General features: G+C 36.7%; 1 long non-coding RNA gene across 21 annotated transcripts in view; it reads left to right on the forward strand.

Annotated features, from left to right (window-relative positions):
• The window catches only part of LOC144306781 (uncharacterized), a 350,851-nt gene extending 339,563 nt beyond the window's left edge, over positions 1 to 11,288 (forward strand). For 20 of the 21 annotated variants that reach the window (XR_013373844.1, XR_013373846.1, XR_013373845.1 and 17 more), the window contains one exon: positions 3 to 953. This is a non-coding gene — a long non-coding RNA (uncharacterized LOC144306781). Of the gene's footprint in view, positions 1 to 2; positions 954 to 9,983 lie in introns of those variants that run through there. The other variant, XR_013373854.1, reaches the window with a different exon arrangement.
• Positions 11,289 to 15,776: the final 4,488 nt, after the last annotated feature.

The following is a 15,776-nucleotide window of genomic DNA, read 5'->3' on the forward strand; positions in this document are numbered from 1 at the left end:
AGGTGTGGTACCCACCAGACACAGCAGCCTGAGAATGCATCTGAAGATACTACTCTTTCCACTTGGGCCGGCTGGATAGGCCTTCACAGCTTACCCAGAACTTTATCTTCAGGGGCGTATTTGCGTCATCACTGAGGTGCTCGGGTTGAAGGAGCCCTGTGGTATTTCCTCTGACAGCAAGGAATGTAGTGCAAGAATGTGATTCCCTCTGCTCCCATAACACCAGGTGCGTGTTGCAACCATAAGCTAAAGACACACAACAAATATCTGTTACGTAGGCGAGCAGGTATTTGAGGTCACTGGCCAATTTTTAAGGAATTCTTACAATCCAGAACTTACTATTTTTGGTTTACGCATAGTAATATGCATTTCTTTTTTATTCATTCATTCATTCATTCATTTAATATGTTTTTTTTTATTGGAGTTCGATTTGCCAACATATAGTGTAACACCCAGTGCTTGTAATAAGCATTTCAAGAAAAATGTATTGAAGGAGCACGAAGAAGTATGGATCCATATGATCAAGTGACTGTGACCTGGTCTCCCCGTAAGTAAGTGGCAGCCCTCACTACAGCCTGCTTCTGGCACCAGCCCAGTCATTTCCAAACTGGATCACAGCCATAAATCAGAGTCCACTTCGCTGAATGCGGGTAGAGAGTCTTTAGAATAGTCTTCTTACTATTCATCTGGCTGCCAAAACACATAAGTCACATACACTTAAATAATTTCCCCTCCATTCTTGAATGTATGTCTCTTTCGGGGTTTGAGAGCTTAACAGCTTCATATCTCAGGTCATGATCTATTTGGGGCAACCCGGGTGGCTCGGCGGTTTAGCACCACCTACAGCCCAGGGCATGATCCTGGAGACCTGGGATCGAGTCCCACATCAGACTCCCTGCATGGAATCTGCTTCTCCCTCCGCCTGTGTCTCTGCCTCTGTGTGTGTGTGTGTCTCTCATGAATAGGTAAATAAAATCTTTTAAAAATATTATCTATTTGGGTATTTTTGTGCTATAGGTTTTTTTCTCTGATTTTTTATCCTAATAAGTCACAGAATCCTTTCCATTCACCATTCTGGTGATTTCTATCCTTTACCTTCACATTCCTCTTACTTCGGCTTGGGAACGATACAATACTGTGTGTACATCTTTGGAGAGTTATGTCAGAGAGTGAAAGGAAAAAAAATTAGTCACTTAATTTATGGAAATAAGAATAAGTGGAATAGATTTCAGAAAATAATAAATGACTGATCCAGCATCTTTCTCAAGTAGTCTCCTTACATTATCAGAGTAGCACGGTGGAGTTTTTTTGTATGTTTTTTGTTTGATGGCTAGGAATCTTAAAATATTGTATTGAAACATTAGCAATCATCCATTTCTACTAATTTAAAAGACATTACTTAAAACATTTTCCTCTTCCTTCGAAATAGATGGTTAGTAAAACTCAACCCGGGCCAGCCTTGTATAGAAACTCAAATTGGTTTGTGCATTCATTTTTAAAGTATTAGGTCCTACACATGAAGCTATTGTTTCTTTTAAAATAAATGATAAACATTAACTAATAAGCCCTCACAGAACCTACACATCTAAAATGAATGAAACTTGCTTTTACACAGTGGTTTGTTTAGCTGAATGTGAGATACTTCTTTTTTTGTCTTCATTTTCAAGGCTTGAGGGGCACCATGGAATTCTTTCTTAGGATGGAAGAGTGAAGAGATTTTCTTGCAATTTGTAGAATTCACTGCAGAAGTTCTACTCCAACCACTAGTCCCAGCATCAATGTGGAGGACCTGGGAAATAAACCACATTTGTTGAACTGAAACTGTATGACTAAGCTTTGGACTGATTAGAGTCAGGTGAACTTTTCCTCTCTGTGGGAAGCCACAGAGAAGAATAGCCTGCTGTCTTTGAGGAGGCGAATCCAGCTCATGGTGCCTTAGGTAAAGAGAAAGAAAAGAAGGTGTAGGAAAGGTCTGAGTACTGGTCCTTTTCCTTGGAAACAAGGGGAAAATACCTATCATGACCACAGCTGCTTTCTAAAAAGGAAAAGAGCCATATGAATGTCATTTAGTTCTGCTGATGTCCTAGTAGGTTTTAGGGCTAGATTTGAGGGTAGGGGTTAGAGAAGTCTTCATTGCTAATATGATAGAGAAGAATTTGGAAGTTTGAGGAAGATGAGAGAAAGTAGATGAAAGAGTGTGGAAGAGATGTGAAGAGAGAAAAGCAAGGCAGGAGATAGTATGAGTATGAGCCTGATGTGGTGTGAGGTTGGGGTATTACAAGTGTGAAGTGATCAAGGGACAGAGATAATGACTTTTCAGAGCTGGGTGCCTAATAGTCCATTTGAAATTGTTTAGGTTGTGATACAAGCAAGCCCCACTTTCCAGCTCTAGAAACCTTCAGTTAACTCTCCAAATACACATGACTGTGAGGAATTTTAATGCTTCATTTCACGTTTGTGAAATTGAGGAGAGTCTGGGTATATATAACGCAGAGGGGAATTGATTTTTGGGAGTGTGTAAAAAAATCCTTCACATGGGATAGTTCAATGGAATTAGAAACTAAGAACCAGAGGCAAACTCCACTATTAAGAATTAGTACAAATCTTGGATAGAAGTTTCAACTTCCACCAGATTTAGAATAGGAATTCAAACAATCTTTTGAAAATCTTAGCAGGTACAGAGATACCAGATAAACACCTGGACTAGATATTTGTACTAAATCAGTACTTTCCTTGTTATCCATGTAATACATTTTATAAGCTCTTGGAGTAAAATAGCAAAATTGTACATTTATGTACACTTAAAAAAAACTGTGGTGAACTCTCTCACACCATACACAAAAATAAACTCAAAATGCTTTAAAAACCTAAATGTGAGACCTAAAACCATAACAAGCTTAGAATAGAGTACAGGCAGTAATTTCTCTGACATCAGCCATAGCAACACTCTTCTAGTATGTCTCTTGAGGCAGGGGAGATAAAAGCAAAAATAAACTATTAGGACCATATCAAAATAAAAGCTTTTGCACAGTAAAAGAAACAATCAACAAGACAAAAAGACAGTTTATGGAATGGGACAAGATATTTGCAAATGACACATTCAATAAGGAGCTAATATCCAAAATTTATAAAGAACTTATACAACTTAACACCATAACAAGAATAACAACAATAAAACAATATGATTTGAAAAATGAGCAGAGGACCTGAAAAGACATTTCTCCAAAGAAGACTTACAGATGACCAACAGACACATGAAAACATGTCCAACATCACTAATGACCAGGAAAATGCAGATGAAAACCACGATGAGATATCATCTTATACCTGTGAGAATGGCTAAAATAAAAAAAGATATGAAACAATAAGTGTTGATGAGGGTGTGGGGAAAAAGAGCCCTTGTGCACTGTTGATGGGAATGCAAATTGGTGCCGCCATTGTGGAAAACAGTATAGAAGTTCCTCAAAAAATTAAAAAGAGAAGTACCACATGATCAAATAATTCCACTACTGGGTATTCACCCAAAGAAATCCAAAAAGATAAATGCACCTCCATATTTATTAATGCCATTATTTATAATTGCCAAGATATGGACATGGCCCAAGTGTCCATTGAATGGATAAAAAAGATGTGAGATACACACACACACACACACACACACACACATACACACAGAGAGACTGGAATATTACACAGGCATAAAAAGATTCAATCTTGTCTTGTTGACAACATAAATGGACGTAGAGGGTATTATACTATGTAAGTCACATAAAGACAAATATCATTTTATTTCACTCATATGTGAAATCTGAAGAACAAATGAAAAAACAAACAAACAAAAAGTAGAATCTGACCTATAAATACAGAGAACAAGCTGGTAGTTGCCAGAGAGATGGGGATGGAGGGCTGGAAAATGGGTGAAGGAAGGTAGGAGAAGCAGGCTTCCAGTTATGAAATGAGTAAGTCACAGGAATAAAAGAGCATAGGGAATATAGTCAATGATATTGTAATAGGGAAGCACGAGGATACTTGTGGTGAGCACAGCATACATAACGTATAGAGATGTTGAATCACTATGCTGTACGCCTGAAACTAATGTAACATTGTGTGTCAAGTATACTCACGTAAAGTTAAAAAAAAATAAAAAATAAAATACACTCAGAAAATGCACTCAGCTAAGCTGATGGGTCCTATTTAGAAGTGACAATTGAGTAATAGAAAATAAAGACTAGAAGAATGATTGAAACATTACTGAGAAAGAAAGAAGAACTGCAGAGAGGGGGTTTTAATTTATAGTCTAGGACAGACTTTAGGGAGCCATGTAATGGCTCTAATATGTAGATAAATTTTATGCATTTGTGAATGGATAACATATGACATTTTAACTAATGTAGTCTCTTCCTGGTAGTTCTGCCCTATTCATTTGTTCAAGCTGCAAAAATGGAAAATAGATTTTGGTCTCTGCCTCCAGTTCCTGGCACAGAGCTCCTAAAACCTTTATAATTTCCTGGACAATATGGGTGCATATTGTTCTAATGAGGTAACTCTGGGTAGGCTCCTAGGTGGCTAATGGATGGGGGGCTAGTCCCTGGGAAGACACAACCATGATCAGAAGCTTAGAGCTTTTAGTCCCCTCCTCCTTCCCACCATTCTCTTAGGAAGGGAGAGGGACTGGAAATGGAATTAATGATCAAACATGCCTATCTGATGAAGCATCCATAAAAATCCCAATAGCATGGGACTCAGAGAGCTTCCAGGTAGGTGAATGCATCCATGTATCTGGGAGGGTGATGTATTTCAACTCCATGGGGACAGAAGCTCCTGTGTTCATGACCTTTCCAGACTTGTCCTGTGTCTCTTCATCTGGTTGTTCATCTGTATCTCTTATCAAATCCTTTAATAAGCTGGTAAATGTTAAAAAAAACTGTGGTAAAATATGCATAACACAGAATTTACTATCTTAACCATTCTTAACTGTGCAGTTTAGTAGCATTAGGGCATTTACATTGTGATACAATTATCACCACCACCCATCTCCAGAACTTTTTCCATCTTCCCAACTGAAATTCTGTACAACCCCAAACAATAACTCCACATTCTGCCTTCTGTAGCCCTTGGGAACCAAAGAAGGAAGGAGCCAAAATACCAGTTTATTTTCTGCGGCTATAAATTCAACTACTCTAGGTAACTGATACTAAGTAGAATCATATACAACATTTGTTTTTCTGTAATTGGTTTATTTCACTTGTCATAATGTCCTCAATTTCATCCATGTTGTAGCATGTGACAAAATGTTCTTCCTTTTTAAGGCTGAGAATATTTCATTGTATGTATATACCACATCTTCTTTATCCATTTATCTGTTGATGGACACTTGGGTTGCGTCTACCTTTTAGTAGTTGCAGTAATACTGCTATGAACATGAGTGTACAAACACCTCTTTGAGATCCTCCTTTCAATTATTTTGGGTATATACCTAGGAGTAGAATTGCTTGATTTACGGTAAGTCAGTTGTTAATTTTTTGAGCAATCACTATACTGTTTTCCATAGCAGTGGCACTATTTTATGTTCCTACTAATAGTAATAGGTGTTTCAGTTTCTCCTCATTCTTGTCAATACTTGTTATTGTGTGCATTTGTTTTTGTTTATTTGTTTGTTTGCTTTCCACCATCTTAATGGAGGTGAGATGGTTTCTCATTGTGGTTTTGATTTTCATTTCCCTAATGATTAGTGATGTTGAGCTTCTTTTTGTGCGCTTATTGGTCATTTGGAGAAGTGTCTAATTATGTCCTTTGCATATTTTAAAATCAAGGTGTTTGGCTTTTCGTTGTTGAGTTGCAGTTCTTTATAGACCCTATATATCAGATATATCATTTGCAAAGATTTCATTTCTGTGGGTTACCTTTTCATTCTGCTGATTTTGCCTTTGCTGAACATAAGGTTTTTTTTGTTTTGTTTTGTTTTTGTCCAGTTGCCTATTTTTTCTTTTTTTGACTGTGGTGTCATAATCATGAAATCATTGCCAAATTCAATGTCATGAATATTTTTTCCTTCCGCTCTTACATGTAGATCTTTATTGATTTTGAGTTAATTTTTGTCTATAGTGTAGGGTAAAATTACAATTCCATTCTTTTGTGTACATGTTATTTTTTAAACCTGCTTTTCTTCACTTAAAATATAAAGATCTTCCTACCTATTCAAAATTCTTCTCTCAATGTCATGTTTTATACTTATGCCTTGGACCATTCCTGCTTGTATTATACTTTTCATAATTTAAAATGTCATAACTTTTAAAATCTACCTTCAGAAATCTACCTTAAGCAAGTAAATTGGGTTGTAGTCACCAAGTGAGCCATATTCTCTCAATGAAATCTGTTTTGAAGAATTTCAGGATAGTTCTGTGGGAAGATAAACCAGTTCCCTTTGAATTAAATACAATTTTAAAACACTTTCTAGTATATTTGTAAAAATGTGGTATTTTTAAGTGATTTCCCACTGTTGATTGCCTACTTATCCTTTATTCTCTCCCCATATATCCTCTTCCAAGAACCACAGTTTTGTGCATGTGTCTTCATGTCCCTCACCTATCTCTTGCACCTCATGAGCATCTCCTCCTATCTTAGCTTCCTGAAAAGATCCTTTTAGGAATCCAGGTATCAATCAATCATAGCATCATTTTCTGATCATTGATACTGGTCCAGAAATATGTATAAGGCCTGGAGTTAAATATTTCAATTTTTCTTTGGATATAAATAAAAGAAGCAAGGATTTCCTTACAACAATGAGTAGTAGAACAAACCCATGGGTTAAGCCAAATCTGTGAACAACAGAAAAGAGTCTTGGAAGAACATGTGTTGTTAATGACATCATGGGGTTTTTGTAGCAGTCTACCTTCAAGTTGGCTATTCCTCTGAAAGTCACGTGACAAGAAATTATCTGACTTTTCAAGTAAGTTTGGTTGCCTCAAAGCAGCTCAAAGCATCCCATTTGACATGCAAGTATATTTTACTTGATTTTCATAATATAGCTCTGTGAGGCAGGTAGGATAGGTACAATTATTATCATTTAAAAATGAGGATTCAAACTCAGAAATGTGGAGCTGATTTACTGAGATTACTAATTGGAATAAATTTTAGAAACTGCTCTGGAACCCAGCCAAGTGTTCTGTGAATCTGTATATTATTTCCTTTTGCTTTGTGGCCACTAGGAAAAGACATTTATAGTTATTCCAGCCTGGCTAAAAGATGCAACTGTACATTCTTGCCAAACAAAAGAGCAAAATCCACATCCACTTTGATATCCTATTTGTTCATTTATATAGTATTCTATCAAACTGCCTCAAATTTATAGATTTCCACTTCAGTTTTTCTTTTGGATTCCAAAGAGAATTGGTTTTCATGTATTTCAAGGGAGTATTTTTATATATCTGATAGGCCTATTGACATGCTGCAAAAATTGAGTAATACAGAGACTTTATCTGAAGGAAATTAAAACTTTGGTCATCTTGCATGCAGATAAGCTTTGGACAATGCTTTGACTACTATAGGCTGCTTATCCTTGTGTCATTTGCATATTGAAATAGGTCTCATTTTTTCTGGACACCTTAACAAAAACGCTCATAAATTACTCAAAGTCAATTTCACTTTTTAAATTACATTATTGGATCTAACCTGGAAGACAGAAGGAAAGTAATATAGATAGGCATAGAGTTGTTAGTAGCACTAGCTCAGAGCCTGAAGCCACAGAAATAAAAGTGGATTTATAAATGTCTCCTCAAGGATCAGAATGAGATTTTTCTTTCAGCTCTAATAAAGTCTTTCTGGAGTCCTTAATTCTGAGAAAATTGTTTCTGTTCGTTATTTGAATCATCTTCCCAAGGTCAGTCATAGGTCACCTGTTGCTCACAAAGAAGGAAATGTATTAACATGGAACAGCCAAGGTGATTCATCTGGGCATGTACTAAATACAAATTAATAGAGGAACCAGCCCAACTCCCATTAGAACAGGGTTTTTATTTCCTCCTTAGTATATGAACTTAAGTAGCTATTGCATTCTGTTCCAGATGTTATCTTCTTGCTTTTTCAGAGTTCTTTAGAATTTTAATATAGACGAAAGAAAACTAGAAGTAAATATTTTAACAAACAACCTTACCTAAAGCTGCTTTTTGTGATAGTACGTTGTGGCAAATTATAGATAGGCACAAGTTCTTAGACTTACTTCTCATTAAGGGGTAGAGTTCATAATTCCTCCTTTGCATTTGTGTGGGCTTTGTGACTGCCTGGTGAGTAGAATATAATGGAAGAGCAATGATGCTTTGCCAGTATCTAAGTCCAGGCCTTAAGACATTGAGACCTATCTGTGTCCTAAGATGTCCTTCAAAATTTGTACCCCCTAGATCATATGCCCTGTACTATACCCTCCTCTTGATTTGAGGTGGCACCTGTGCCTGTGATGGATGTCACTCTGGTGAATGTGCTATCTTATGTGGCAAGGGTGAATGGATTTGTAGATGTAATTAAGGTCCTTAATACGTTGACTTTGAGTTAATCAAAAGTTTATTATCCTGATTAGGTCAGCTTTACTCAGATGAGCTTAGTTTTTCTAACATATGGTGCTGGGATAGTTATAAAAAAGAATGAAGTTGAACCTCTCTTCATACAATACACAAAAATTAACTCAGAGTAGATAGTAGGCCTAAATGTATACATTAAAAGTATAATATTCTTTGAAAACACAAGGGTAAATCTTTATGAATTTGAGTTAGGCAAAATTTCTTGGATAAAACTTTAAAAGTGTAAGTGGCAAAAGACAAAATAGACAAACTATACATCATTAAAATTAAACTTGTGATTCAAAGGACATAAGAAAGTGAAAAGTCAACCCATCCCTCCCTTCCCTCCTTCCAATATACACTTAACCTGTGCTCTCAGGTTTTTGTGATATGGCTTAGGGTTTTTTTCCTTTATTAATCTACCACTAATTTCTGGGTTTCAGTCGAGAAACTTGCCTTTATAATTAATAAAATAGAAAAGCAAAAACCAGAAAAAAAAAAGGGTGAAAATATTTGCAAGGCATATATCTGGTAAGAGACTTGTATCTATTAGATGTAAAGAGCTCTTACAACACAACAATGAAAATATACATAACTCAATTAAAAATATGGGCAAAGACTCTGAGTAGACAGATTCCCAATGAAGATATACAAATGGCACCTGAAAAGATGCTCAACATCACTAGTCATTAGGAAAATAAAATTAAAAAGTACAATGATGTACAAAACTACAATGAGATAATAAACACCCACTAAGATAATTATAATAAAAAGATACTAATAAATATTGATGAGGATAAGGAGAAGTAGGAACTCTTATATATTGCTGATGGCTATAGAAAATGATACAGAGACTTTGAAAAATGTTTGGCTATTTCTGACCTATGAATTCCACCCCCTGTATAAAACCAAGAGGAACAAAATACATAGCCACAGAAAAACTTCTACATGAGCATTCATAGCAGTATTATTCACAATACTCCAAGGTAGAAGCAACCTAAATGTCCATCAGTTGATAAACAGATGAATGGAATGTGATGTATCTATAAAAAGGAGTAGTATTTAGCAATAAAAAGGAATGAACCACTAATACAAGGGACAATGTGGCTGAACCTCGAAAACATTATGCTAAGTTCAAGAAGCCAGGCATAAAAACCTTCATATTGGATGATTTCATGAATATGGCTAGAACAGTAAAATCCATACACAAGAATAGATTAATAGTCACCAGAGCTGGGGGATAGGGGGTGAGGTGTAGAATGTAGAGTAACTGCTCATGTTTCTTTCGGCATAATGAAAACGCTCTAAAATCAGATTGTGCTGGTAGTTGAATAAGTGAATATACCCAAAACTGTTGAATCACACATCTTTAATGAGTGAACTGCATGAGATGTGAATTATATATCCATAAAACTATTCCTTTTTTTTAAGATCAGACCCTCCCTGTCGACCTTGAAGAAGCAAGCTGCCATTAGTTCGGCTGCAAGGAAATGGATTTTATTGACAACCATCGAACTTGGAAAATGACCTTACATTTCAGATGAGACTGTAATCCTGGCTGATACGTTGTGTGCAGTCTTGTGAGATCCTGAGTGGAGGACCAACTAAGTAACTTGTGCCCAGACTTCTGACCTACAGAAATGATGAGATGATAAATAGATGTTGTTTTGTACCACCAAATTTGTGGTCCTTTGTTACACAGCAGTAGACAACTAATCTACTTTTTTTCTCTTGTACAACTTGCTTTTTAAAAAGATTTTATTAATATTTTTTATTTTTATTTTTTTAAGATTTTATTTTTATTTATTCATTAGAGACACACAGAAAGAGGCAGAGACATAGGCAGACGGAGAAGCAGGTTCCCTGTGGGAAGCCTGATGCAGGACTCTATCCCAGGACCCTAAGATCACAACCTGAGTCAAAGGCAGACACTCAACCACTGAACCACCCAGGCACCCCAGACTACTTGCTTTTGGAACCCAGCTGCCATGATGTGAGAAGTCCCAAGTCACATGAAGCCTACCTGTGCTCCCAGCATCAATTGCCAGTCATGGGTGTGTGACATGTTGGCCATCCAGCCCAACTGGATTTGACCACAACTGCCTGGGAAATCACACACAAGAACCATCTGGTTGTGCTCAGCCAGCTCACAGAAATGTGAGAGATAATAATAAATCTAAATTTTAGGATTGTTTATTATATAACTATAGATTACAGGAATTTTTTAAATGCCTATTTTATTTATTCAAACAGGTCTTTTATCTTTTTTTAATCTTAGGAGAGAAATTCTGCTTTCAATTTTCTCCATTTTGCTCCTGGCCTTCTGACAGTATGGAAGGTCAATAGATGACTTCTCTCAAGAATGGAAAGACATTGTTAGATATCTTTTCAATTCAAAATGAAACATTGATTTTAGGGAGTGGAGATGGGATTCCTGCTATATTTAAAAGGGAACTCTAACGAGGACTACACTGGGGGCGGGGGTGCTATAATTAATTGAAGAATGCATTCTCATTCTAGATATAGGTAGGTATAGATATAGCATCAAGTGTGAATATGGATATAGATATATAGATATATACGTATAGAAGGATATTTATATTAAGAAAGAAAAAATGCAGACACATTGAATCTAAATTAAAAATGTATAATAAATACCCTAAAAACATTTATTACCATGACATTATTAGTATGGAGAAATGGCAGTAGCAAATGAATTCCTTATGTTTTTATAGTTCTGGCTGCTTAGTATTTCTATACTAAATAAAAAGTACTGTGTAGTAACATTTTAGTCTCTTGTGCCCATATGTATTATTCATTGTAGCTAAAGCCAATTTGTTCACAAGTATGATAATTATCTAATTCTGCTTGGGAAAAGCTTTTCTCATTACTGGAATAAAGTTTCTAATTCCAGTAAAAAGAATTTTCAAATCTTCTTGGGGAAAAGTCAATACATCAGCTTCAAATCTGCTTTGTTTTGTTAAAATCGGAATCAACAGTTTGAGAGCTACAGCTTCATAAGGAAGTAATCGTGTTAGTCACCCTCTTGGCACTACATGGGTATTAATCTTTTCTTTTCATCAGGCTCTCTGACTCCTTCACAATTTTATAAGGTCCCCCACAAAGCCAAATTAATAATGTTTCTTTCATCAAAACTCATGAATGTGCAATTAATAATCAATGATCTTGGGAGAATAAAAGAAACAACTTTACAATTTCTAGATCATTTTGATGGGCAGTTATGTTACATGTGATATTTGAAAGAGTAGCCTCTTACTTGTTATACCTTTATTACAGATTGGACTGAATGTTTATTTAACATCCGGATTTACCTTATTAAGTTTTGTGAACATACTTGGGATTTTGTGATTTTTTTAAAAACCTATTCACTAGAGACAGAGAGAGAGAAAGAGAGAGGAAGAGAGAGAGAGAGGCAGAGACACAGGCAGAGGGAGAAGCAGGCTCCCTTCAGGGAGCCCAACGTGGGACTCTATCTCCCCCCATGTCCCCACCCCCATCTCCAGGATCAGGCCCTGGGCCGAAGGTGGCACTAAACCGCTGAGCCACTCAGGCTGTCCTGGGATTTTGTGATTTAAAAAAAAAAAAATTATTTAGAATGTTTAATGATCTGTCCATTTGACTTATGGCTTTGCATAAGTTGATGGCAAGTCAAGGTACACGTCATTTGCAAAAAATGCAAAGGGATTTTTCAGCCTTTTATAGGTGATGTTCTCAAACTTTAAAGTGTATGTAAATCACCTGAGAGGCTTGTTTTCTTTGGAAGTAGTTCTGGCTAGAGATAATGAGGTAGCAGGAAACTGCCTCCCGGAATAATCAACTAAATGCATCAGAATCACCCAAAAAAGATAATAGCACTGGTTATAAAGCCCTTTCCCCCGACCCTGTCATGGCTGACTTTTTCTCTCATAGAGAGCTCTGCTAAAAAAGAATCTTACCAGACAGGTTGTCCTTGACCACACAACTGAAATTATCCACCTGCTCACACCCCTTCCTACCAACCCATTTTAGCTCTTGGATATTTTCCCTGTTAGTTGCTTATTTTATAATGAGTCACTCTTTTCTCTTCAACCACAATTTCTTCCAAAGCTCTATCTTCTGTGTCATAATTGCGGCTGAATCCCACAACGGTAGAGCTCAGTAATTGTGCCTTGAGTGAATAAATGTCTAGCTTGCTCTTTATTAACAATAATGTATGATGATGATGGTAATGTGCAGTTGGTCTTCATTAGTGACAATCTAATGTGATTGATAATATTAAATACAAAATCGAATCGAACAATTTCTCCAGCTGAAGGAATGTGCCTTGTCTGCTTCTCTAAGCCATATTTGATTTGTAGTTAGGATCGCTAATTTCCTCTGCTGGGGTCAACCTTGCAGCAGATCGCAAACCAAATTTCCAATTTATCCTATCCACTCAATTCAAATAAAGTGCCCCATTATGACCAGGAGCTGGTAGGAGGATATTCTTGGGTATCAAAATTCAGGTATGCAACCTGTTATTTTCTTAACTTCAAGACCAAACTCAATTCATCTTGAGCTTAATCTTGCCCCAATTATCATTAAGTTTTATTATGACTTAAAGTGAGAATTGGGCTAGGAGAGGCCACATGTAAGAAGTTTTTATGTGGAAAGCACTGCATAAACTTGACATGGTATTTGTTATGTGTATGGGATTTGGAAGCAGACAGACCTAAGCTTCAATCCCAGTTGTACCACTTAAACTCTATGACCTTGGGCAAGTTAATCAACATTTATAACCTTTGTTTGTGAAATGAGTTTAATACTAACTGCCTCCCAGGATCTTTTTAGAGATTAAATCAGATAACCCTATGAAAAATGGTTATCATAGCATCTGACATATAATAGCACTCAATTATTATTGTCATCACTATTATTTTTTTAAAGATTTTATTTATTTATTTATTTATTTATTTATTTATTTATTTATTTATTTATTTTTGAGAGAGAGAGAACATGAGCTGGAGGAGGAGCAGAGAGAGAGTGAGAAGCAGACTCCCCACTGAGCAAGGAGTCTGATATGGAGCTTGATCCCAGGACACTGAGATCATGACTTGAGCCAAAAGCAAACACTTAATAGACTGAGCCACCCAGGTTCCTCTGTCATCACTATTTTCAATCAGTCATGAGAAAATGGCTAAAATAGCTGAAAGTTTATTTTCATTCTTTAAGCTTTCTTCATTACACTTCAAGTTCTCCTTTCCCCATCCTTTTTAGGGTTTATTCCTTCACACTGTCACTTTCTCTGATGATGTTACTCATCCAAAGGGGGAGGGGATCTTTTTTGAAAGATCTGATCATGGTTAGAAGTTCCTACTTATTATAATGTTAAATCAATATACTATTATCCACTCCATTCTCAGTTGGGTTTTTTATCTTTCTCCAATTGTGAGAGAACTTGTACCCCAAACTGAAGGACTTAATATCACCAAGCCAACAGTGGAAAGATGTTGTCTTTGGCAGAGAGCACTATCTATGAACACTGAGAGGGTTGGCTCTAATGGGATCTGAGAGACTCCTTCCCCCTTCCAATCCCAATATTTCCAGTGAGCTGGTGCTTAGCAGTGGGCTCTGTATCCTCAATGAAAGACACTAGCCCTCTTCATATTGCTCATTCATTGAAATACAAAAAAATTGACTATGTAACTACTGAGTGCAATTCTCCTTTTCAGACCAATTTCAGATCAGATCACATAGTAGAAGATTCTCACTAGGTACTCCTGAGGAAAGCATACAAATGTCTGATATTGAGATAAATGCTAGGCACTGGCTATGTTAGATATAGGATTCCACAGGGCGCTAAGTAGAAGGGATAATGTAAGTGAGTTAAAATTGCAAAAGTGAAGCTATGAACTTTTGTTTTCTTTCTATATAGGCTGAATTCAAAGATCCTCATTTTAGGCAAATGCACTCCTTCCAGTTTTTGAAAAACATTTAGTTTTAATTCTCTTAGACATGGAATCATCTTTAATCAGTTAATTTTACTGATGAGATAGATGAAATGTGTCTATAATATATAGATAAAATATAGCTATGTGTGTATCATGACATATTCTGTATGTATACCTACCTATTGTCACCTATGTAGAGGATTGTGGCACACTATACATAGAAGATAAATAATTTTCAGAAAGAAAAGTAGAATGAAGGTTGCCTGTACCCCTCCTTCAGTGCTCAATTATGTTGACATAGCTTGAAGTCTGTGCCAAATCATTTTTTCACTTAACAGTGGGGTTAGAATTGTACCAGTTGTTACTTGCTACCACTTAGATAAACAACTGTAGTTAGCACTCAAGTGTGTCTCATGCTGATCTCATCAGGGAACCTGTGTAGGTGGACTTCTTGGAAGCTTATGGTTCAAGGTCAGAAAGGTAAAAGTTGTCCAAGTAACTCTTCCAGACATAAAAACAAGCTTTTAACTGCTCTCTACCTGTCCCTTCTCTCAGCCTTTTGTCCTGTTCCATTGCAGACCTGGGTTTTTATAGTTGCAATGGTTTGATTGCTAGCTTTTTTGTTTGTTTTGTTTTTTATGGTTTCTTAAGTCTTCCAGAATTTTAGTGAACACATACTTCCACTTCCTATTTCATTCAGACATAGAATTTCTAGTCTCAATATTCCAGAAAAGGAGTTGCTTTGAAACCTATACTGAATGGCCACTCCTGTACTATGTGCTGGACAGCAGAGACAGAAAAAAAAATTAGTATGATTCCTCCTTTGAGCAACTCACAATTCAGCCAGAAAAATGACATGATAACTCTTTGAGACGGTGCTGAGCAAATTTCAGTGGACATGCAAGATGGGAAGAATTTATGGAACCTTCATAAAAGAGGTGACACTGAGTTTCCTGCCCTGAGACAAGGGCAGTGGAAGGGCATTCTGGGCAAAGAGAAGGGCATGAGCAAATCAATGGGGAATGGGAGAATGAGAATCATGTTTAAGAATGGAAGCAAGTCAGGGACGCATGAGTGACTCAGTGGTTGAGCGGCCTGCCTTCGGCTCAGGACATGATCCCAGTCCTGGGATCGAGTCCCATGTTGGGTTCCCTGCAAGAAGCCTGCTTCTCCCTCTATGTCTCTGCCTCTTCTCTGTGTGTCTCTTGTGAATAAATGAAAAAAAAAATCTTAAAAAAAGAAGAATGGAGGGATCCCTGGATGGCGCAGCGGTTTGGCGCCTGCCTTTGGCCCA

Source organism: Canis aureus, chromosome 37 (assembly GCF_053574225.1).
Source record: "Canis aureus isolate CA01 chromosome 37, VMU_Caureus_v.1.0, whole genome shotgun sequence".
Classification (NCBI taxonomy): domain Eukaryota; kingdom Metazoa; phylum Chordata; class Mammalia; order Carnivora; family Canidae; genus Canis; species Canis aureus.